The sequence below is a fragment of the Salvelinus fontinalis genome, chromosome 8 (assembly GCF_029448725.1).
Source record: "Salvelinus fontinalis isolate EN_2023a chromosome 8, ASM2944872v1, whole genome shotgun sequence".
Lineage (NCBI taxonomy): Eukaryota > Metazoa > Chordata > Actinopteri > Salmoniformes > Salmonidae > Salvelinus > Salvelinus fontinalis.
Window position 1 is genome coordinate 33,744,396 of NC_074672.1, and position 26,682 is coordinate 33,771,077.

A 26,682-nucleotide genomic window follows, 5' to 3' on the forward strand; every position below is an offset into this window, starting at 1 on the left:
CAACATCAATGTCCCAGCTGTGTTCTTCTGAGTTAATGGACGAAGGTTCCCTCTACTACATCACAGTGTGTCCTCCCTCTGTGAGAATCTTAATGAAGGGCATCAGTGAGTGTTACTGACTCATTTGCATCATGTTATTCCCTGATTCAGACAGACAGTATCCACTGATACAGTCACCTTACCTGGTAACACTCTCAGAGGGAGGGGACAAAAGCCAGTGCAGATGAATGGAAAGACTCTCTCAGTGAAAGTGTGTGTGAATGTGTGTAGATGTGTGCTATTGACAGGGTCAGAGAATGACAGCTTTCCTCCTTCCCAGTCTAGCTGCACTCTGATCCTCTGGGGGTTCTGTCTCACTGCGAGGGGAGTGAGTGGCTGCTTTGGTACATGTGTGTTATAAACCCCACCACCAAACAACACACCCCAGGATCCATCCCAATATCCACTGTCTCCCTTCCTCTGGACAGACTCTGTGATCACACCAAGGTACCAGAATGTATTCTCCTCAACATCAATGACCCAGCTGTGTGTTCCTGAGTTAAAGCCCTCAGAACCCAGGACTGCTCCAACCTCATCAAACCTCTCTGGGTTGTCTGGAAGATGCTGTTTCTCATCACTGTATCTCACACTTGTCAGATCATCAGACAGGATGAGATGTGGGTGGGCAGTGTTGGGGTCCAGAGTCACTGGAGCTGGACAGAGAGAACACAAACACACTGTGTTAATTAAAATGAAGGGGGAATACATTACTGTATATGATATATAATGCTATGTATTCTATGTTTTGTGTTATATACTGTTGAAGTTTGAAGTTTACACACATGTAACGGATGTGAAATGGCTAGCTAGTTAGCGGGTACGCGCTAGTAGCATTTCAATCAGTTACGTCACTTGCTCTGAAACTTTAAGTAGGGTTGCCCCTTGCTCTGCAAGGGCCGTGGCCTTTGTGGAGCAATGGGTAACGCTGCTTCGTGGGCGACCGTTGTTGATGTGTGCAGAAGGTCCCTGGTTCGCGCCCGTGTCGGGGAGAGGGGACGGTTTAAAGTTATACTGTTACATTGATGCTGTTGACCCGGATCACTGGTTCCTGCGGAAAAGGAGGAGGTTGAAAGGGGGGTGAGTGTAACGGATGTGAAATGGCTAGCTAGTTAGCGGGTACGCGCTAGTAGCATTTCAATCAGTTACGTCACTTGCTCTGAGACTTAAGTAGGGTTTCCCCTTGCTCTGCAAGGGCCGCGGCTTTTGTGGAGCGATGGGTAACGACGCTTCGTGGGTGACTGTTGTTGATGTGTGCAGAGGGTCCCTGGTTCGCGCCCGTGTCGGGGCGAGGGGACAGTTTAAAGTTATACTGTTACATTGGTGCCGTGACCCGGATCACTGGTTGCTGCGGAAAAGGAAGAGGTTGAAAGGGGGGTGAGTGTAACGGATGTGAAATGGCTAGCTAGTTAGCGGGTACGCGCTAGTAGCATTTCAATCAGTTACGTCACTTGCTCTGAAACTTTAAGTAGGGTTTCCCCTTGCTCTGCAAGGGCCGTGGCTTTTGTGGAGCGATGGGTAACGATGCTTCGTGGGCGACTGTTGTTGATGTGTGCAGAGGGTCCCTGGTTCGCGCCCGTGTCGGGGCGAGGGGACGGTTTAAAGTTATACTGTTACATACACATATGTTGGAATCATTAAAACTCGTTTTTCAACCACTCCACAAATTTCTTGTTAAACTGTAGTTTGGGCAAGTCTACTTTGTGCATGACACAAGTCATTTTTACAACAATTGTTTACAGACAAATTATTTCACTTATAATTCACTGTATCACAATTCCAGTGGGTCAGAAGTTTACATACACTACGTTGACTGTGCATTTAAACAGCTTGGGAAATTCCAGAAAATGTCATGGCTATATAAGCTTCTGATCAGCTAGTTGACATCATTTGAGTCAATTGGAGGTGTACCTGTGGATGAATTTCAAGGCCTACCTTCAAACTCAGTGCCTCTTTGCTTGACATCATGGGAAAATCAAAAGAAATCAGCCAAGACTTTAGAAAAACATTGTAGACCTCCACAAGTCTGGTTCATCCTTGGGAGCAATTGCCAAACACCTGAAGGTCCCAAGTTCATCTGTACAAACAATAGTATGCAAGTATAAACACCATGGGACCACGCAGCCGTCATACCTTTCAGGAAGGAGATGCGTTCTGTCTCCTAGAGATGAACGTACTTTGGTGCGAATAATGCAAATCAATCCCATAACAACAGCAAAGGACCTTGTGAAGATGCTGGAGGAAACAGGCACAAACGTATCTATATCCACAGTAAAACGAGTCCTATATCGACATAACCTGAAAGGCCGCTCAGCTAGGAAGAAGCCACTGCTCCAAAACCGCCATAAAAAAAGCCAGACTACGGTTTGCAACTGCACATGGGGACAAAGATCGTACTTTTTGGAGAAATGTCCTCCGGTCTGATGAAACAAGACCAGAGCTGTTTGGCCATAATGACCATCGTTATGTTTGGAGGAAAAAGAGGGAGGCTTGCAAGCCGAAGAACACCATCCCAACCGTGAAGCACGGGGATGGCAGCATCATGTTGTGGCGGTGCTTTGCTGCAAGAGGGACTGGTGCACTTCACAAAATAGATGGCATCATGAGCCAGGAAGATTACGTGGATATGTTGAAACAACATCTCAAGACATCAGTCAAGAAGTTAAAGCTTGGTTGCAAATATGTCTTCCAAATGGACAATGACCCCAAGCATACTTCCAAAGTTGTGTCAAAATGTCTTAAGGACAACAAAGTCAAGGTATTGGAGTGGCCATCACAAAGCCCTGACCTCAATCCCATCGGAAATTTGTGGGCAGAACTGAAAAAGCGTGTGCGAGCAAGGAGGCCTACAAACCTGACTCAGTTACACCAGCTCCGTCAGGAGGAATGGGCCAAAAAAAATTGTGGGAAGCTTGTGGAAGGCTACCCGAAATGTTTGACCCAAGTTAAACAATTTAAAGACAATGCTACCAAATATTAATTGAGTGTATGCAAACTTCTGACCCACTGGGAGTGTGATGAAAGAAATAAAAGCTGAAATATATAATTCTCTCTACTATTATTCTGACATTTCACATACTTAATATAAAGTGGTGACCCTAACTGACCTAAACCAGGGAATTTTTACTAGGATTAAATGTCAGGAATTGTGAAAAACTGAGTATAAATGTATTTGGCTAAGGTGTATATAAACTTCCGACTTCAACTCTATGTGCACATTACTTATTGGAAGATCCTCTGAAAACGTACAAAGCAAATATACAGTATGTAGGTTGTGCTGCCATCCTGTTAGAAGGGAACAGATTATTTTATTCCAATTGTTAAAAGGGATTTTTCATTGTGTTCCATGGTGTTTTTCGCCCCCTAGTGGAGCTTTCTGATACTTAGACTGTAAGGAAAACAGGAAGAGACACGCAGAGAAGGAAACAGGAAGAGACGCCGAGAAGCAGCTAAAAACAACGCGACGGTGCAGGTCTCTTGTCACGCTTCAGCCTCTTAAAATATTTGTTTGTAAATTCGATTCAAGCATATTGCTAGTGATGATAATCTTGTTATTGATATAAATTCTTACATATCAATGTTGGTTGGTTGCATTCGCTCACTCAAATAGCCTTGCCTTTCATGTATCCCGTCAGCTGTATTTACTTTGTTCGTGCGTCATGTCATCAAATTGTAAAATATACAATTCTATAGTTTTGTTACTGTTTCTAGTGTAATATGCGTTGTTATTCTACAGAGATGGTTGTACATTATTAGAGTAATGAAAGGAGTTAGCCAATTACCATGAGCAACAATTAGCTATATGGTTTGGCATCATGCCAGATGCATGGTACTATAACAACCTTGGGTTTATAAACGCGGAAATCGACTCTGCGGTATGAGCATACTTTTGCGGCACAGTCGATAGCGCTCTGGACTTCGGGCTAGAAGGTCGAGGGTTCGAGGCCTGCTCCCTGTCTGTTTCAGTACAGTACCTTAGCACGTGCTTTGTATTTATGCAACTTGAAATGTATAATATACAGCAACAGTATGTCTGTGTGAATTGAATACTACTGTATATTATTTTCTGTATTTTGCAGTATCACAACATAAACGTTTTCAAAATATTAATTCAAGAAAAGTCACGCCTTGGGATTTTTATTGAAGACTTAGTTGTTAGCTATCTGTCTAGTTTTGCATGGGAACGCAATTCAAGGGCAGAATATAGGTAATTCTAAATATAATTCACTCTATTCTTTCAGTTTTGGAGAGTTACAGTATAGGTCCAATATACACTGTGTACAAAACATTAAGAACACATTCCTAATATTCCGTTTTCCTGCCCATGTTGAATCCAATGCTTCCCACAGTTGGGTCAATTTGGCTGGATGTCCTTTGGGTGGTGGACTATTGTAGATATTCACTGGAAAATGTTGAGCTGAAAAGCCCAGCAGTGTTGCAGTTCTTGACACAAACCAGTGCCCCTGGCACCAACTGCCATACCCATTCAAAGGCACTTACATATTTCGTCTTGCCTATTCACCCTGTGAATGGCACACATACACAAACCATTTCTCAACTGTCTCAAGGACTAAAAATCCTTCTTAAACTTGTCTCCTCCCCTTTATCTACACTGATTGAAGTGGATTTAGCAAGTGACATCAATAAGGGATCATAGCTTTATCTTTGAAAGAGCAGGTGTTCTTAATGCTTTGTACGCTCAGTTTAATACCAATTATATCAAAAAGACCTACTCACTGTAGTGAACTATTCCCTGCATCTTCTCCCAGACTCTGAACTGCAGGTTGCCCAGATGCTTTGCCACGTCTATCAGTGCTCCTGAAACCCTCTCTGGATCTGGCAGTGTACACTGGGCTCTGGAAGAACATTCAGGAGTCAGTGTTGCTGTGAGGTTTGATACAGAACCACAGAGAAGAGAGAGACATAATAAAGTCCCCTTACCTTTTCACTGTATCCTTGTAGTTCTGTAGGGAAACAAAATAACACATTCATAGATGTATTGATCATAGCAAATCAATCTAAAACATATCAATTGATTACTAAAATGTTTATTCATAAATGACAGGGCAGTTGATTTATCAGAGGTAGATTAGTCCTTACCTGCAGGAATGAGATGTCCTCAGCTCCCAGCTCTTCCTCTATGGTTCTGATTGTGTCTGACAGTGATGATATCTCTCTGCTCATCTCATCAATCTTCTTCTTCATCATCTGACTCTTCTGCTCCTCTTCCTCCTTCAGTTCAGCTATCTTGGCTCTCTCTTCTTGATGTAGAAACTGATGAAACTTCTCAAACCCCATCTTAATCAGCCTCTCTGTGTGCTGGGCCTGACTCTGGACACAGCAGAGAGGAATGTCAAAGATATCATCAATATCCATAATTCCACAGGGTTATATGTACAGGCTGTAGGTCAAGTAGTGTTAAATACATCTCCTACCTTATGATCCAGTACAGCTTCATCTATTGGGCAGCAGTCATGGCTTTTATGCTTTTTTGAAGTTTCACACAAAACAGACGGGCTGTTTATCTTCCAGACAGAAGAGCTTGAGTTTCTCACTGTGTTGACTGCAGAGCACCTCAGACCCTGCTGAATATCTCTGACTTCTATCCTGTAAGTAGGCCTCACACAGGTTCTTTAAAACCAGGTTACAGGGGGGGAATTCCATTGATCTCTTTCTGCAGACTGGACAATCCCGAGATGTCTTCTGTTTCCAGTATTCCTCCAGACAGGCTTTACAGAAGCTGTGGCTACACAACAGGACCACAGGATCATTGAAGATGTCACAGCACACAGGACAGGAGAAATCAACCTCGGAGAGAGAAGTTTTAGAGGCCATTTCTCACAGCTTATCTCTGTTATGAAGGTTTACTTTCACTTTTGAAAACTCTTTTGACGAAGGTTCACTTTTGAAAACTCATCTGAACTTAGAAATCTGTGTTTTCCTGGCGGTGTTCCTTAGTCTTCAATTGTTGTTTTGATTCTTGATTGTTTTGCAAAGATTATTGGTCTTTCTATAAGACAGTTATCAGTTGAGCTGAATGCTGAATAGCCACATTTTACATTGTTATTCTGTTGTGAGCTTTTCTCCTTCCTGTTAAACAGGAGTAGGGTGGAGCTCTGCCGAGTTGTCATTTACATCAGTTTGAGTCTGTGCAGGACACTTCACTAGATGTGAGTGTTTAAATATAACTGGATTTGAATGCTTCAAAATGCCAGGTGTATGAAATGTACCAAATGAACTGATCTAAGGTTTCTCCTCATCTGACTTGACTGTTAGCTGAATTCTGACTATCTATGTCTCTGGTCAATTCAGCACCATGGACAGCAACTGTATGGAAGTGCCAAGCAGTCAACTTCAGCAGCTGAAACTCCTACATTGGACTGGAGTTTACATTCAGTCTGCCAAGAGCAAGATGGTGACTCCCCCCCAACAAACCAACTCCCCAAACAAGCGCCCACAATATGTGTGTGTGTCTGTCTGTGTGCAAATTATATTTAACCCCATAAACACAGATGGAAGAAGTTCCAAATAATTGAATGTGTTTATTGGGTGAAAATGTGTTGCATTCCATAGACATGTTGGTGTTAACAAGCTAGTTACCCGAGTCTTGGTCCACAGCCACAACACTATACGGCAAATGTTTGTCAGGGAGCCCAAGTGTATTGGGGTACATGCCAGGGTTAACATAACCAGTGACAACATCTAAATGTGTTAAAAAGAAAACCCAACAACCAACAGGTGACACTTATATTCTATAATAGTAACAGGTGAGTCAGACAATGATACTCTCCATCACAGTGTGTCCTCCCTCTGTGAGAATCGTAATGAAGGACATCAATGGGTGTTACTGACTCATTTACATCATGTTAGTCCCTGATTCAGACAGAGACAGTATCCACTGAAACAGTCACCTTACCTGGTAACACTCTCAGAGGGTGGAGAAAACAGAGATTCCTGATGTATGGAAAGACTCTCTCAGTGAAAGTGTGTGTGAATGTGTGTAGATGTGTGTTATTGACAGGGTCAGAGAATGACAGCTTTCCTCCTTCCCAGTCTAGCTGCACTCTGATCCTCTGGGGATTCTGTCTCACTGTGAGGGGAGTGAATGGCTGCTTTGGAACATGTGTTTTATATTTACCAACACCAAACAACACACCCCAGGATCCATGCCAATATCCACTGTCTCCCTTCCTCTGGACAGACTCTGTGGTCACACCCAGGTCCCAGAATGTATTCTCCCCAACATCAATGTCCCAGCTGTGTGTTCCCGAGTTAAAACCCTCAGAACCCAGGACTGTTCCATCCTCATCAAACCTCTCTGGGTTGTCTGGAAGCTGCTGTTCCTCATCACTGTGTCTCACACTGGTCAGATCATCAGACAGGATGAGTGGGCAGTGTTGGGGTCCAGAGTCACTGGAGCTGGACAGAGAGAACACAAACACACCAGATTAATTCAAATGTAGGGGGAATACATTACTGTATATGATATGTTGTATGTTTTGTGTTATATATGTCTACATTACTTATTGTAAGATCCTCTGTAAACGTACAAAGCAAATGTACAGTATGTAAGTAATTCTAAATATCATTCACTATTTATTTTTTTAGTATTGGAGAGTTTTAGGGGTGGTCCAATATACAGAGTACAAAACAATAAGAACACCTTCCTAATACTCATTTTTGATACTCACAGGAAACTGCTGAGCGTGAAAAGCCCAGCAGAGTTGTAGTTCTAGACACCATACCCCGTTCAAATGCACTTAAATATTTTGTCTTGCCAATTCACCCTCTGAACGGCAAAAATAAACATTCTATGTCTCAACTGTCTCAAGGCTTTAAAATCCTTCTTTAACCTGCCTTCTCCCCTTTATCTACACTGATTTAAGTGGATTTAACAAGTGACATCAATAAGGGATCATAGCTTTCACCTAGATTCACCTGGTCAGTCTATATCATGGAAAGAGCAGGTGTTCTTAATGTTTTGTACTCTGTGTTTAATACCCGTTATACAGTGCCTTCTGAAAGTATAGACCCCTTGACTATTTCCACATTTTGTTATGTTACAACCTCATTCTGAAATTGATTAAATTGTTTCATTCTCTCAATCTACACACAATACCCCATAACGATGAAGCAAAAAAAGGTTTAGACATTTCTAATTTATTTAAAATAAAAAAACAGAAATTTATATAAGTATTCAGATCCTTTACTCTGTATTTTGTTGAAGCACCTTTGGCAGTCTTGAATCTTCTTGGGTAAGACGCTACAAGCTTGGCACACCAGATTTTGGGGAGTTTCTCCCATTCTTCTCTGCAGATCCTCTTAGGCTCTGTCAGGTTGGATGGGGAGCGTTGCTGCACAGCTATTTTCAGGACTCTCCAGAGATGTTCGATCAGGGTTCAAGTCTGCTCTGGCTGGGCCATCTTTTCCTCGATCCTGACTAGTCTCCCAGTCCCTGCTGCTGAAAAACACCCTCACAGTATGATGCTGCCCCCACCATGCTTCAAAGAGGGGATGGTGCCAGATTTCCTCCAGATGTGACGCTTGGCATTCAGGCCAAAGAGTTCAATCTTGGTTTCATCAGACCAGAGAATCTTGAGTTCGAGTTTATTTTTACAGGGACAGCGCACATTAATCAACGTTTCAGTAAAGTGCTGATTTTAGCCAGCCGGCTAATTTTCAACCCCAGTCCCTGTGCAGGTTAGTAAAAACAATTACAATACAGACAATAATTGAGCAGTGAGCACATGCAGAGCAACATAGGACAAGCAAGACATAGCATGCAGACAGAGCAACATAGGACAAGCAAGACGTAGCATACAAACAGAGCAACATGGCACAAAAAGCAACAAGACAAAATCCATTAAAGCAACAAAGTGTTTCCACACCTCACAAGCTACAGACAACAGACAACATGGAAAGCTGCAATACACAGCTAAGGATTATGTTCACATATCTGATTGGCCTTTAGCCTTGTCTTCATGTTTTTTGTGAAGGTGTGATAGGTGGTGCAGTTATGTGTGTCTGATGGCAATGTATTCCAGACATCATGGGAAGCTCTCACGGAAAAAGCATATTGACTGAAGGTGATTTTCCTTAAGGGAACTATACAGTCACCTCTCATGGCAGACCTTGTGGATCTGCTGCCATATGTTAGGGTTTTCTGTTTAACAAAAGTCCTGAGTGGAGGGGGAGCCAGGCCATTTAGGATCTTGAATACAAGACATGCGTCAGTGTATTGCACACGATTTTCCCAACTCATGAGCTCATGCCTTCTGAGGCTGTAACAGTGATGATGGCTATTGGGCTTCCTATCAAGCACTTTGAGAGCCTGTTTGCAGACAGACTGAATAGGTTTTAATGTTGTACTATAAGCTTGGGACCAACTAGTCAAGCAGTATGTTAAGTGGGGGAGAATCATAGATTTGAAGTACAGTTTTGCTTCCTCTGTAGTCAATTTTTTTGTATAAATCGGAAATTAGCTAGGTTGAATTTGGTTATTTGAATTACCCTTTTCACCTGCTTTTTAAAAGAGAGGTTGGAATCAAGTATGATGCCAAGGTACTTAAATTAAGATACCACCTGGAGCTTCTCCCTTGACACATAGACATCTGGCTCAGTAGCATCAGTTGCCCTCTTTGTGAAGAACATGAAAACAGTTTTTCCCACATTGAGATGCAAACACGAGTCACTGAGCCACTTTGTAACCTGGACCATTACAGTAGTGAGTTACTGAGCCACTTTGTAACCTGGACCATTACAGTAGTGAGTTCTTGTACAGCTTGTTGTTTGCTCTTTGCAATGCACATATATCACTGTATCATCTGCATACATTTGAACTTCATACCCAGTACAAACAGAAGGCAGATCATTAATGTACAGGCTGAACAGGAGGGGCCCCAGTATTGACCCTTGGGGCATACCCACATCATAGCTGAGAGTGGGCGACAGCTCATTGCTCACTGACACACTGAGTTCTGCCTTCAAGGTATGATTTCATCCATCTCAAGGCATCGGGGGAAAAGTTGAACTTCAACAATTTTATGATGACAACCTCATGGTTAACAGTATCAAAAGCCTTCCTTAGCCTGTCTAGGATGAGTGTGCCGCTAGCGGCACTCCCCCCCCACCCCCACTGAAAAACCAGTGCCGCGAAATTCAAAAAAAATATTTTTTTAAAATATTTAACTTTCACACATTAAAGTCCAATACAGCTAATGAAAGACACAGATCTTGTGAATCCAGTCAACATGTCCGATTTTTAAAATGTTTTACAGGGAAGACACAATATGTAAAGATGTACATCTATTACCTAAAAACACATTAGCATAATCCACCATCTTTTATTTGTCCACCAACACCAGTAGCTATCACCAATTCGGCTAAACTAAGATATTTATAGCCCCTAACCAAGAAAAAAACTCATTAGATGACAGTCTGATAACATATTTATGGTATGGGATAGGTTTTGTTAGAAAAAAGTGCATATTTCAGGTAGATGGCATAGGTTACAATTGCACCCACCGTCACAAATGGAATAGAAAAACTACTTAGAGCAACGTGTTTACCTACTTACTAATCATCAAACATTTCGTAAAAATACACAGCATACACGAATCGAAAGACACAGATCCTGTGAATACAGACAATATTTCAGATTTTCTAAGTGTCTTACAGCGAAAACACAATAAATCGTTATATTAGCATAGCACATAGCACATAGCAGCCCAGCATTGATTCTAGCCAAAGTGAGCGATAAAAGTCAACATCGCCAAAATATATTAATTTTTTCACTAACCTTCTCAGAATTCTTCAGATGACACTCCTGTAACATCATATTACACAATCCATATAGAGTTTGATCGAAAATGTTTATATTTAGCCACCAAAATCATGGTTAGACAATGTGAAATGTAGCTCAGCTGGTCAGAAAATGTCCTTGCGCCACTTAGACAGTGATCTACTCTTATACATAAATACTCATAAACGTGACTAAAAAATATAGGGTGGACAGGGATTGATAGACAATTTAATTCTTAATACAATTGCGGAATTACATTTTTTAATTTATCCTTACTTTTCAATACAGTTTGCGCCAAGCGAAGCTACGTCAAAAAACATGGCGTCCTAAGCCACTAAAATTTTTCGACAGAAACACGATTTATCATAATAAAAATGTCCTACTTTGAGCTGTTCTTCCATCAGTATCTTGGGCAAAGGATCCTTTCTTGGGAGTAATCGTCTTTTGGTGGAAAGCTGTCCTCTTGCCATGTGGAAATGCCAACTGCGTTCGGGATGAACTGAAAGCGTGCCCAGTTATTCACAGCGTTAAAGAAATAAATGTCCCAAAATCGCACTAAACGGATATAAATTGCTATAAAACGCTTTAAATTAACTACCTTATGATGTTTTTAACTCCTATAACGAGTAAAAACATGACCGGAAAAATATAACAGGCTAAACTAACGCTTGGAAAAATAGCAGGTCGATGTCCTCCACGCGCATTACGCAGCTGCAAAGGAGCTCCTACCTACAGGGTTTTTTTATTTATAGGGCCTGTGAACGCGCAATCGACCCCATTGAAATCGTCATCACGTAAAGGCATCCAGGGGAAGACGTAAGCAGTGTCCGTATAGTCATAGCAATAACAGTGCCCTTTTAACTGACTCCAGAACAGTGGCCAAAATTTCTGAAATCTGACTCCATGTCAGGGAAATTGCTGTAGAATGGGCTCTGTTCCACTTAGAGACAAAATTTCAACTCCTATAGAAACTATAGACTGTTTTCTATCCAATAATAACAATAATATGCATATTGTACGATCAAGGATTTTGTGGGAAGCCGTTTCAAAAATTACACGATTAGCATAAATAGTCTCAACAGCGCCCCCATCCTCAACAGGTTAAGTTCAGAAACACAGTCCCAACAACGCACCATTTGTCCATCTTGGACTTCACATTTTCCAGAAGAAAGCAGTTGGCCGTTTCTGTGGAGTGTTTTGCTCTGAAGCCAAACTGCATGGAGTGTAATGTGAAGGGGCTGTTGTTGAGGTGGGCAATCAGTTGTTCTGCTACACACTTTTCAACAACCTTCAACACCACAGGTAGTATACTAATGTGCCTGTAGTTACTCACGTCAGCAGAGTCACCCGATTTAAAGATGGCCGTTATTATGGCCGACTTCCATACCCTTGGAAACACACCCTGACCATCTTGTTTCTCAAGGTCTGATAGTCTTTAGGTGCCTTTTGGAAAACTCCAAGCGGCCTGTCATGTGCCTTTTACTGATGAGTGGCTTCCGTCTGGCCACTCTACCATAAATGTCTGATTGGTGGAGTGCTGCAGAGATGGTTATCCTTCTGGAAGGTTCTCACATCTCCACAGAGGAACTCCAGAGCTCTGTCAGAGTGTCCATCGGGTTTTTGTTCATCTCCATTGCTCAGCCTGGCCAGGTGGCCAGCCATAGGAAGACTATTGGTTGTTCCAAAATTCTTCCATTTAAGAATGATTGAGACGACTGTTCTTCAGGACTGTAGTGGCTTCCTTACCAATTGACCATAGCCACTGCCCAAGCCTGAAGCGGTGTTATTTCAGATGCATACAGTCCACATTCAAAGTTCCCAAACAGCAAAACACATTCAATGAGACCACAGTACAATGAACGGGCATATATTTACACAGACGTACATGGAGCTCTATGTTCTGTCTTTTATACAAATATGTTTAAATCGGCTCTAACAGGGACCTTCAATGCTGCAGAAACGTCTTGGTACCCTTCCCCAGATCTGTGCCTCAACACAATCCTGCCTCAGAGCTCTGCAGACAATTCCTTCAACCTCATGGCTTAGATTTTGCTCTGACATAAACTGTCAACTGTGGGACCATATATAGACAGCTGTGTGCCTTTCCAAACCATGTCCAATCAATTTAATTCACCACAGGTGTACTCCAATCAAGTTGTAGAAACATCTCAAGGATGATCAATGGAAACAGGATGCACCTGAACTCAATTTCGAATCTCATAGCAAAGAGTCTGAATACTTATGAAAATTAGCTAAATTTAGCAACATTTTCTCAAAACCTGTTTTCATTTTGTCGCTATGGGGTATTGTGTTAAGATTGCTGAGAAAAAAAGTCGTATTCAATCAATTTTATAATAAAGCTGTAATGTAACAAAATGTGGAAAAAGTAAATGGGTCTGAATCATTTCCAAAGGCACTGTATAGTGTAGTTTGAAGTAGAATGCCAACATAGATACTGTAGTCAAAGCTGTGCGCTGGAAAACTTTGGTAGATCACGGGTGGATTCGGCATTGTGGCACTCATGTGAATAGGCGCTTCAGACCAATGCCTATTCTCACTTAAAATGTTGTTTTTTGTTTTTAATTTCCATGTTTTTACAGGTGATTATACAACATTATAATTAATCAATAATGCCCGAAGGGGTGTGGTATATGGCCAATATACCACAGCTCATCATCCAGACCATGTTCAGCATTATCTACTCCAATATGTCATGATTCCACTATTTGTATCATTTTTAATAGCTTTCAATAGGGGACTTTGATTTTGAAGCAGAACCGCAAATTCCACTATTGTGTCTAATCCTTATTTTGGCTATTTTCACACAGGTGTGCATGGCAGAGATTAACATTTCCAACACATGGCAGAGTTGTTAGTTTGGAACCATTAATCAGCACAATTGTATTCAAATGCCAAGAAGACTGGAGAAGGACTGTCCACAGATCAATTTATAAGAGAAAATGTCGGTCGGAACCGGTACCAGAACCACGCAGATCCTCTATTTTATGTATTTTTTAATTTCACCTTTATTTAACCTTTCTGGTGCAGGCGTTCCGCTAGCGACCCACCTCGACAACATCCGGTGAAATTGCAGAGCGCCAAATTCAAATACAGAAATAGTCATAATAAACATTCATAAAAATACAAGTGTTATACATCGGCTTAAAGATGAACTTCTTGTTAATCTAGCCTCTTTGTCAGATTTCAAAAAGGCTTCACGGCAAAAGCATACCATGCGATTATCTGAGGACAGCCCCCGCTTACAAAAGCATACAACATTTTCCAACCAAGTAGAGGAGTCACGAAAGTCAGAAATAGCAATAAAATTAATCACTTACCTTTGAAGATCTTCATCTGGTTGCAGTCACAAGAGTCCCAGCTACACAATAAATGTTTGTTTTGTTCGATAAAGTCCCTCTTTATATCCCAAAAACTCGGTTTTGTTGGCGCATTTTGTTCAGTAATCCACTGGCTCATAGGTGGTCAAAACATGCAGATGAATACATCCTATTAGTATTGGTAAAGTTCGTTGAAACATGTCAAACGATGTTTATAATTAATCCTCAGATTGTCAATTGTCTAAATAACCGATAATATTTAAACCGGACAATAGCGTATTCAATAGAAAGGAAAAACAACGATGGGCGTGCACTCGGTCACGTGCGCAAAACCAGCACTACATGATTCTACAGTCCACTGACAGAAAGGTCTCATTCTATCTGTCAGTGGACTGATTTTTCAGAAAACAAGCCTAAAACAATGTCTAAAGACTGTTGACATCTAGTGGAAGCCATAGGAACTGCAATCTGGGTTCGAACCCATTAGATACTCCATAGGCATTCAATTGAAAATACCCACATAAAAAAAATCCCACTTCCTGGATGGATTTTCCTCAGGTTTTCACCTGCCATATCAGTTCTGTTATACTCACATACATTATTTTAACAGTTCCGGACACTTTAGAGTGTTTTCTATCCAAATCTACCAATTATATGCATATCCTAGTTTCTGGGCCTGAGTTACAGGCAGTTTACTTTGGGCACGCTTCTCATCCAGACGTCGAAATACTGCCCCCAGGCCATATTAACTTCTCTGCGCTACGGATCCCTTTAGCGGGATCACTTTCCTAAACAACTGCTAGAATTGCAGGGCGCCAAATTCAAAAATATTACTAAAAATATTTATAATCATGCAATCACAAGTGAAATATACCAAAACACAGCTTAGCTTGTTATTAATCCACCTATCATGTCAGATTTTGAAAATATGCTTTACAGCAAAAGAAATGTAAGCTTTTGTGAGTGTATCAATCAATGCTACAACAGCTAGCCCCAAATTAGCATGGTCACGAAAGTCAGAAAAGCAATAAAATTAATCGCTTACGTTTGATAATCTTTGGATGTTTGCACTCACGAGACTCCCAGTTACACAATGAATGTTCTTTTTGTTCGATAAATATTACTTTTATAACAAAAAAACACCATTTGGGTCGCGCATTATGTTCAGAAAACTACAGCCTCGTTCCGGTCCAGAAAGGAAGAAGAAAATTCCCAAACGTATCAGATTAAAAAATATTACTAAAAATATTTCTAATCATGCAATCACAAGTGAAATATACCAAAGCACAACTTAGCTTGTTGTTAATCCACCCATCGTGTCAGATTTTGAAAATATACTTTACAGAGAAAGAAATCCAAGCTTTTGTGAGTGTAGCAATCAATGCTAGAACAGTTAGCCTTATATTAGCTTGGTTAGCTTGGTCACGAAAGTCAGAAAAGCAATAAAATTCATCGCTTACCTTTGATAATCTTCGGATGTTTGCACTCATGAGACTCCCAGTTACACAACAAATGTTCTTTTTGTTCGATAAATATTACTTTTAACACAAAAAAAGTCATTTGGGTTGCGCATTATGTTCAGAAAACCAAGCCTTGTTCCGTTCGACAAATTCCAAAAAGTATCCGTAATGGTCGTAGAAACATGTCAAATGTTTTTTATAATCAATCCTCAGGTTGCTTTTAACAAACATAATCGATAATATTTCAACCGGACCATAACCTTTTCAATAAGAGAGCAAAAAGAAAATGGAGAGCTCCTCTCTCGCACGCAGGAACTATTCAGAGGACACCTGACTACTTTTGAAAAATCTCGCTAATTTTTTAGAATAAAAGCCTTAAACTATGTCTAAAGCCTGGTCACTGCCTGAGGAAGCTATTGGAAAAGGAATCTGTTTGATACCCCTTTAAATGGAAGAAAGACGGTCCAGGAAACACAGATAAAAAAAAAATAGCACTTTCGGGTTAGATTTTCTCAGGTTTTCGCCTGCAGAACCAGTTTTGTTATACTCACAGAAAATAGACGCTTTCTAGACAATCTGGACCCTTTCTAAAATGATCTGCCAAAATTGTTGCAACCGCTATTACTAGCCTGTTAAACCTCTCGTTTCGTCTGAGATTCCCAAAGTTTGGTAAGCAGCTGCATTCATCCCCCTCTTCAAAGGGGGGGACACTCTTGACCCAAACTGCTACAGACCTATATCTATCCTACCCTGCCTTTCTAAGGTCTTCGAAAGCTAAGTCAACAAACGGATTACCGACCATTTCGAATCCCACCGCACCTTCTCAGCTATGCAATCTGGTTTCAGAGCTGGTCATGGGTGCACCTCAGCCACGCTCAATGTCCTAAACGATATCATAACCGACATCGATAAGAGACAATACTGTGCAGTTGTATTCATCGACCTGGCCAAGGCTTTCGACTCCGTCAATCACCACATCCTCATCGGCAGACTCAATAGCCTTGGTTTCTCAAATGATTGCCTCGCCTGGTTCACCAACATCTTCTCAGATAGAGTTCAGTGTGTCAAATCGGAGGGCCTGTTGTCCGGACCTCTGGCAGTCTCTATGGGGTGCCACAGGGTTCAATTCTCGGGCCGACTCTCTTCTCTGTATATATCAATGATGTCGCTCTTGCTGCTGGTGAGTCTCTGATCCACCTCTACGCAGACGACACCATTCTGTATACTTCTGGCCCTTCTTTGGACACTGTTAACAACCCTCCAGACGAGCTTTAATGCAATACAACTCTCCTTCCGTGGCCTCCAACTGCTCTTAAATGCAAGTAAAACTAAATGCATGCTATTCAACCGATCGCTGCCTACACCTGCACGCCCGTCCAACATCACTACTCTGGACGGTTCTGACTTAGAATATGTGGACAACTACAAATACCTAGGTGTCTGGTTAGACTAAATTCTCCTTCCAGACTCGCATCAAACAACTCCAAAAATGAAATCTAGAATCGGCTTCCTATTACGCAACAAAGCATCCTTCACTCATGCTGCCAAACATACCCTTGTAAAACTGACCATCCTACCGATCCTCGACTTTGGCGATGTTATTTACAAAATAGCCTCCAATACCCTATTCAATAAATTGGATGCAGTCTATCACAGTGCCATCCATTTTGTCACCAAAGCCCCAAATACTACCCACCACTGCGACCTGTACGCTCTTGTTGGCTGGCCCTCGCTTCATACTCGTCGCCAAACCCACTGGTCATCTACAATACCCTGCTAGGTAAAGTCCCCCCTTATCACAGCTCGCTGGTCACCATAGCAGCACCCACCTGTAGCACACGCTCCAGCAGGTATACCTCTCTGGTCACCCCCAAAACCAAATCTTCCTTTGGCCGCCTCTCCTTCCAGTTCTCTGCTGCCAATGACTGGAACGAACTACAAGAATCTCTGAAACTGGACACACTTATCTCCCTCACTAGCTTTAAGCACCAGCTGTCAGAGCAGCTGTCACACCCTGGCCTTTATATCTTTGTGTTCATTATTATTTTAGTTAGGTCAGGGTGTGACATGGGGAAGTTTGTGTGTTTTTGTATTGTATAGGGTGTTGTATGGTTTAGAGGGTTTAGGTGTATAGATGGTTTAATGTTGTGTGTAGTTGTCTAGGAAAGTCTATGGTTGCCTGAATGGGTTCCCAATTAGAGACAGCTGGTTTCTGTTGTCTCTAATTGGGAGCCATATTTAAGGTAGCCATAGGCTTTAGTTTGTTGTGGGTAATTGTCTATGTCTAAACGTTAGTAGCTTGTGTGTGCACTTTCGTTTTGTAGCTTCACGGTCGTTTATTGTTTTTGTTAGTTTGTAAGTGTTTTGTTTCGTTTTTCCTTCTTCACAATAAAAAGAAGATGGCTTATTTTCCACATGCTGCGTTTTGGTCCGTCTCTCCCCCACACGATCGTGACAGCAGCTCACAGATTACTGCACCTGTACATAGTCCATCTATAATTTAGCCCAAATAACTAACTCTTCCCCTACTGTATTTATTTATTTATTTATTTTGTTCCTTTGCACCCCATTATTTCTACTTTGCACATTCTTCCACTGTAAATCTACCATTCCAGTGTTTTACTTGTTATATTGTATTTACCTCACCACCATGGCCTTTTTTTTGCCTTTGCCTCCCTTATCTCACCAGATTTGCTCACATTGTATATAGACTTATTTTTCTACTGTATTATTGACTGTATGTTTGTTTTACTCCATGTGTAACTCTGTTGTATGTGTCGAACTGCTTTGCTTTATCTTGGCCAGGTCGCAATTGTAAATGAGAACTTGTTCTTCGGCCAGACCGAAGCCACTCTTCAGTAAAAGGCACGACAGCCCGCTTGGAGTTTGCCAAAAGGCACCTAAAGACTCTCAGGCCTTGAAAGAAGATTCTCTGGTCTGATGAAACCAAGATTGAACTCTTTAGCCTGAATGCCAAGTGTCACGTCTGGAGGAAACCTGGAACCATCCCGACAGTGAAGCGTGGTGGCAGCATCATGCTGTGGGGGTGTTTTTCAGGGACTGGGAGACTAGTCAGGATCGAGGCAAAGATGGCCCAGCCAGAGCAGACTTGAACACGATGGAACATCTCTGGAGTCCTGAAAACTGCTGTCCAACAATGCTCCCCATCCAATCTGACAGATTTAGAAGATCTGCAGAGAAGAATGCGAGAAACTCCCCAAATACAGGTGTGCTAAGCTTGTAGCGTCATATCCAAGCAGACTCGAGGCTGTAATCACTTCCAAAGGTGCTTCAACAAAGTACTGCGTAAAGGGTCTGAGTCATTGCTTAGTCATTATGGGGTGTTGTGTGTAGCTTGTTGAGAGGAAAAAAATTATATTTTAATCTATTTTAGAACAAACACCAAATTCCACACAACAAAATGTGGAAAAAGTCAAGGGGTCTGAATACTTCCCGAATACACTGTATATACAAAAGTATGTAGACACGCCTTCAAATTAGCGGATTAGATTATTTCAGCCACAGCAGTTGCTGTCAGGTGTATAAAATTGAGCACACAGCAATGCAATCTCCATAGACAAACATTGGCAGTAGAATGGCCTCACTGAAGAGCTCAGTGACATTCAACGTGGCACCGTCAGACTGTACACCTTACTTGGTAACACCCTCAGAGGGTGGAGACAATAATTCCCGATGAATGGAAAGACTCTCTCAGTAAAAGTGTGTGAATGATATGCTGGGGTAGTGTACAGACAAATCATTGATTTTATGCTGAGACGTAGATGTTAATTCTTCCCCGTCCTCAGTGATTCTCTCCACAGAACAAAGAGACAAATGGCCATTTATAACCCCCAACCCTAGCCTGTGGTTGACCAACTAAAATTCCTTGCAGTAATATTGGGCCAATGGCCAAATAACAAGTATCCTGTTTCAGGTTCATTGCATAGACCATTTGAACCAATGAAAACTTGACACATGTAGCTATGAGTCCAGGACTGAAATTCCTACACAGATTCTAAACAGATGTTGAACTGAAAAACAACCATTTCCATTGATTGTTAATTCCTTATTGATCTCTAGTCCTCTGTGTGGTGTATAATCTTAAAATACTCTTAAAGTACAAAACCACAGAGAAGAGAGACATAATAAAAAGTCCCCTTAACTTTTCACTGTATCCTTGTAGTTCTGTAGGGAAACAAAATAACACATTTATAGATGTATTGATCGTAGCAAATCAATCTAAAACATATAAATTGATTACTACAATATTTATACCATAAATGACAGGGCTGTTGATTTATCAGAGGTCGATTAGTCCTTACCTGCAGGAATGAGATGTCTTCAGTTCTTCCTCTATGGTTCTGATGTCTCTCTGCTCATCCTCTCAATCTTCTTCTTCATCATCTGACTCTTTTGCTCCTCTTCCTCCTTCAGTGCAACTATCGTGGCTCTCTCTTCCTCATGTAGAAACGTATGAATCTTCTCAAACCCCATCTTGGATCATCGACATTTTAAAAAGTCTAATAAATCCATGTAATATAGCCTACACTTTCACAATAAATGCATTATTTATTTTACACAGGTCTAAAGAAGCATGATATGAAGAAAATGTAGTCTATTTCAGAAGAACACAATAGCATACTCTGAGTCGTACTTATGTTAGGTCCTGATCTGGCTATGCCAAATGGCTGTGCGCTACACTAGTTAATTTAGCATGCTTAGAATTCCGTGGCATTATTTTATAGTATTTTATAGTATGAAGAACATAATTGAACAAAGGATATTTTCTCCAAGTGATTTGAGGGAGTTCTCACATGCGGCTCTTCTGTGTTGAGCGGTTAACAAAGAAACAGGTATTCCTATTTACTTAATTTATAGTTATTTATGTTGTGATACAAAGGTTGGATACAAACTTTAGTTGTGATACAAACCTTGGACTATATGTTTTGATTTTTAATACATTCTAAGGCTGTATGATGAGACTGATGATTTGAAAAAAGTTGCATGAAATGCTTGAGCTCTGCTTTCATCAGTCTCTCATTCACAATTTGACAAGCACTTGATAATGCCTCGAATTTCTCGGTGGCATCCACTTGTGTGGCTGTAATTCCCCTAAAAAATCATTGTCTTTTGCGGGCAGTGGCCTGTGTGCCCTTGGGCTGAATATAATAATTATAATTCCCTTCTCACTATTGTACGTGTTGCATGCTATGAAGCACCTCTCACATGGCTCACCATCATGCAATTGTGTCGTTCTCACTGGCTACAAGCAAAAACAGACCCATCGGGGGGCGCAAAAGCGTGCGTCCGTATCCAATTCCCAGGCACATATTCAAGATATTGGAAGAACTGTCCACATTTAGTTTTCGTCAGCCAACTAGATGAGTAGGCCTAACATGCTGACCAGACACGTCGCGCGCGAGCGTCGCAAAATACATTTAGAATCCCATGTTATTCAATTATTGCACCCACACTGCTCGCGCGCGCCAACGAGCATCTGCAACTCCAAGGGCTAACACGGAACCCAAACCGTCTGTGCGCGTGCGCTATCGTGCATAAATTAATTTTGCCACCCCACACCAAACGCGATCTCGACACAGAAGTTTAAAATATCAAAACAAACTCTGAACCAATTACATTAATTTGGGGACAGGTCGAAAAGCATTAAACATGTATGGCAATTTAGCAAGTTAGCTTGCACTTGCTAGCTAATGTTAATTTGTCCTATTTAGCTAGCTTGCTGTTGCTAACTAATTTGTCCTGGGATATAAATATTGAGTTGATATTTTACCTGAAATGCACAAGGACCTCTACTCCGACAATTAATCCACACATAAAACGGCCAACTGAATCGTTTCTAGTCATCTCTCCTCCTTCCAGGCCTTTTCATCTTCGAACTTATATGGTGATCTCATCTAAACTTTCATAGTATTACCACGACAACCGGCAACAGAGTTCGTCTTTCAATCACCCACGTGGGTATAACCAATGAGGAGATGGCACGTGGGTACCTGCTTCTATAAACCTATGAGGAGATGGGAGAGGCAGGACTTTCAGCGCGATCTGGAGGGGACTGAGCACGCACCCTTGAGGGGCTCCGGTGTTGAGGATCAGCGTGGAGGATGTGTTGCTACCTACCCTCACCAGCTGGGGGCGGCCTTTCAGGAATACCAAGGATCCAGTTGCAGATGGAGGTATTTTGTCCCAGGATCCTTAGCTTAGTGATGAGCTTTGATGGTACTATGGTGTTATTGAGACCATCCCTGTTTTCTCATGCAATTGCATAGCCTATTGAAATGTTGCTCAACATGAGCTCATGGGCTCTCATGAAGTGTTTGATTAGATTTCCAATTACATTTGCATTGATGTCAGAGTGATTAGAGGGACAATAGAGTACTGAGTACCAGGCATTTTAGCAAGTTTGTTAGACTACTAATGACTATCAGCAGCATCAGAGCTTGGAGAAGCCTAATTACCGTGACTAAACGGTCAAGTGGAATTTGACTGCTTTTGTTACCCGTGACCTCTGATGCTGTAATAAGGTCACTTTAACAGCCCTATTCTCTGGTTCAATCTGTATTTGAAATGTTATTAATAAATATCACCTGGGATCATGAGCAGCAGCATGTGGCATTTTCCTTTCTGTTTTTCAAGCTGTATTCTTACATTGATGTGTTTGGCTGTTTGATCACAGCTCAGTTTAACTTCTCCAAAGACCTTCATCTTCTCTTTTAAGGGCTCCAGTGAAGTCTTGAGTTCCTCCTGGAATGAAACAACATTATAAAGAGGTGCTGTGTGTTAAAGAAGTGGATTCACACAGATCTTTATTAACATGTGACAGTATGTACAGTACCAGTCAAAAGTTTGGACACACCTACTCATTCAAGGGTTTTTCTTAATTTTTTACTATTTTCTACATTGTTGTGACAAGGTAGGGCTGGTATTCAGAAGAAAGCCCTATTTGGTAAAAGACCAAGTCCATATGGCAAGAACAGCTCAAATAAGCAAAGAGAAACGACAGTCCATCATTACTTTAAGATAATTCTGAAAATGTCAAGAACTTTGAACGTTTCTACAAGTGCAGTCGCAAAAACCATCAAGCACTATGATAAAACTGGCTGTCATGAGGCCGCCAGAGGAAAGGAAGGCCCAGAGTTACCTCTGCGGCAGAGGATAAGTTCATTAGAGTTAGCAGCCTCAGAAATTGCAGCCCAAATAAATGCTTCACAGAGTTCAAATTACAGACACAACTCAACATTAACTGTTCAAAGCTGACTTTGTGAATCAGGCCTTCATGGTCGAATTGCTGCAAAGAAACCATTACTAAACGACAGCTTGGGCCAAGAAACACGAGCAATGGACATTAGACCAGTGGAAATCGTTTGGTCTGATGAATCCAAATTTGCGATTTTTGGTTCCAACCGCCATGTCTTTGTGAGATGCAGAGTAGGTGAACGGATGATCCCCGCATGTATGGTTCTCACCATGAAGCATGCAGGAGGAGGAGTGACGTTGTGGGGGTGCTTTGCTGGTGACACTGTCAGTGATTTATTTAGAATTCAAGGCACACTTAACCAGCATGGCTACTCCAGCATTCTGCAGCGATACGCCATCCCATCTGGTTTGCGCTTAGTGGGACTATCATTTGTTTTTCAACAGGACAATGACACAAAACACTTCCAGGCTGTGTAAGGGCTATTTAGTCAAGAAGGAGAGTGATGGAGTGCTGCATCAGATGACTTGGCCTCCACAATCACCCAACCTCAACCCAATTGAGATGGTTTGGGATGAGTTGGACTGCAGAGTGAAGGAGAAGCATCCAAGTGCTCAGCACATGTGGGAACTCCTTCAAGACTGTTGGAAAAGCATTCCAGGTAAAGCTGGTTGAGAGTACCTCCTGGGTGGCGCAGTGGTCTAGGGCACTGCATCGCAGTGCTAGCTGCGCCACCAGAGTCTCTGGGTTCGCACCCAGGCTCTGTCGCAGCCGGCCGCAACCGGGAGGTCCGTGGGGCGACGCACAATTGGCATAGCGTCGTCCGGGTTAGGGAGGGTTTGGCCGGTAGGGATATCCTTGTCTCAGTATGTAAAATGTAATAAGATGTATGCACTCTACTGTAAGTCGCTTTGGATAAGAGCGTCTGCTAAATGACTAAAATGTAAATGTAAAATGAGTATGCCAAGAGTGTGTAAAGCTGTCATCAAGGCAAAGGGTGGCTACTTTGAAGAATCTAAAATACATTTTGATTTGTTTCACACTTTTTCGGTGTTATTTCATGGTTTTGATGTCGTCACTATTGTTCTACATTGTAGAAAATAGTAAAAATAAAGAAAAACCCTTGAATGAGTAGGTGTGTTGAAACTTTTGACTGGTACTGTACATACTGTAGGTCAAGTAGTGTTAAATACATCTCCTACCTTATGATCCAGTACAGCTTCATCTATTGGGCAGCAGTCATAACTTTTATGCTTTTTTGAAGTTTGACACAAAACAGATGGGCTGTTTATCCACCAGACAGAAGAGCTTGAGTTTCTCACTGTGCTGACTGCAGAGCACCTCAGACCCTGCTGAATATCTCTGACTTCTATCCTGTAAGTAGGCCTCACACAGGTTCTTTAAAACCAGGTTACAGGGGGGGAATTCCATTGATCTCTTTCTGCAGACTGGACAATCCCGAGATGTCTTCTGTTTCCAGTATTCTTCCAGACAGGCTTTACAGAAGCTGTGGCTACACAACAGGACCACAGGATCCTTGAAGATGTTAAGACACACAGGACAGGAGAAATCATCCTCGGAGAGAGATGCTTTAGAGGCCATGTCTCACTGCTTATCTTTCTGTTATGGCTTTGGAAGTCTTTTGATGAAGGTTTACTTTTAAAAAGTCTAAATCTATATTTGGATGCCGGTGTTCCTTAGTTTTAATTGTTGTTTTGATTCTTGGTTGTTTACAAAGTTTATTGGTCCTTCTATAAGACAGTTCACTGAATATTTAATTGCTGCATGTTACAGCGCTGTTCTGTTGTGAGCTTTGCTCCTTCCTGCTAAACAGGAGTGGGTGGAACTTTCTCCAAAATGTTGTCTTTTATATCAGTTTGAGTCTGTGCAGGACACTTCCACTAGATGTCAGTGTTTACTTAAATATAACTGGATGTTATTGCTTCAAAATGCCAGGTGTGTGAAATGTACCAAATAAACTGATCTAAGGTTTCTCCTCATCTGACTTGACTGTTAGCTGAATTCTGACTATCTATGTCTCTGGTCCATTCAGCACCATGGACAGCAACTGTATGGAAGTGCCAAGCAGTCAACTTCAGCAGCTGAAACTCCTACATTGGACTGGAGTTTACATTCAGTCTGCCAAGAGCAAGATGGTGACTCCACCCAACAAACCAACTCCCCAAACAAGGGCCAGGTATTCTGCTACAGAACATGTAAAAGTAAGTCAGAGACATTCACGAGTATAAACTTTCCTCTGTAACACTATCATCCAGCTTTTCCCCCCTCCCTCACCCATCCCTCCGTCAGCCAGGCAGGAGGATAGGAGCAGTGTTTGGTGGTGTTAATCTGTCTCTCCTCAGAACTCCAGAGTGAGGATCCTCAGAGTGCTCAAAGCTGGGATTCGGACTTTGTGGCCGCAGCCTGCGAGGAGACAGATAGGCCTGCCTGTTTTATATGTAAAGCTGCCAGCCATAAAGCACAGGCCCGCCGGGTATTTCACACAATTCTTTTGTTCCAGCCAAACTGTGGTGGGGTCCCAGCGTCTAAGAGGCTTTGCATTCTGGGAGCAAAGGAGAGGGAACGGACGCTGAGGATTGTGGGTAAATTTGGACGGGCATCAGGCAGGCGTTGGGCTTTCTTGCCTTTCTCCCACAGCGTTCGCTCTGACGTTGCTCATCCATATATTTATATATTCTTAATTCCATTCCTTTACTTAGATTTGTGTGTATTAATCAAATCAAAATCAAATCAGATTTTATTGGTCACACACACATGATTTGCAGATGTCAATGAGGGTAGCGAAATGCTTGTGCTTCAAGTTCCGACAATGCAGTAATATCTAACAAGTAATCTAACAAATTCACAACAACTACCTTATACACACAAATGTAAAGGGATGAATAAGAATATGTACAGATAAATACATGGATTAGCGATGGCCGTGCGGCATAGGCAAGATGCAGTAGATGGTTTAGAATACAGACTATACATATGAGATGAGTAATGTAGGATATATAAACATTATTAAACTGTCATTATTTAAAGTGACTAGTGATACCTTTATTAAGTCCATTTATTAAAGTGGCCAGAGATTTGAGTCTGTATGTTGGCAGCAGCCTCTCTATGGCAGCCTCTCTATGTTAGTGATGGCTATTTAACAGTCTGATGGCCTTGAGATAGAAGCTGTTTTTCAGTCTCTCGGTCCCAGCTTTGATGCACCTGTTCTGACCTCGCCTTCTGGACGATAGTGGGGTGAACAGGCAGTGGCTCGGGTGGTTGTTGTCCTTGATGATCTTTTTGGCCTTCCTGTGACATCGGGTGCTGTAGGTGTCATGGAGGGGAGGTGTTTGCCCCCGGTGATGTGTTGTGCAGACCGCACTACCCTCTGGAGAGCCTTGCGTTTGAGTGCGGTGCAGTTGCCGTACCAGGCGGTGATACAGCCCGACAGGATGCTCTCGATTGTGCATCTGTAAAAGTTGAGGTATTATTGTTAGGTTTTGTTGTGAAATGTTTTGAAATTACTTACAGTTGAAGTTGGTAGTAAACATACACTTAGGTTGGAGTATTTAAAACTCGTTTTTGAAGCAATCCACAAATTTCTTGTTAAAATTCGGTTAGGACAATTCGGTTAGGACATCTACTTTGTGCATGACAAAAGTAATTTTTCCAACAATTGTTTACAGACAGATTATTTAACTTATAATTCACTGTATCACAATTCCAGTGGGTCAGAAGTTTACATACACTAAGTTGACTGTGCCTTGAAACAGCTTGGAAAATTCCCCCAAATTATGTCATGGCTTTAAAAGCTTCTGGTAGGCTAATTGACAA

The 26,682-nt window shown here is 41.7% G+C and overlaps 2 pseudogenes; both read right to left on the reverse strand.

Moving 5' to 3' along the window:
• Positions 1 to 120: 120 nt before the first annotated feature.
• LOC129861122 (zinc-binding protein A33-like) lies at positions 121 to 5,939 on the reverse strand (annotated as a pseudogene).
• Positions 5,940 to 6,638: 699 nt separating this feature from the next.
• LOC129861491 (zinc-binding protein A33-like) lies at positions 6,639 to 24,450 on the reverse strand (annotated as a pseudogene).
• Between the last annotated feature and the right edge of the window lie 2,232 nt (positions 24,451 to 26,682).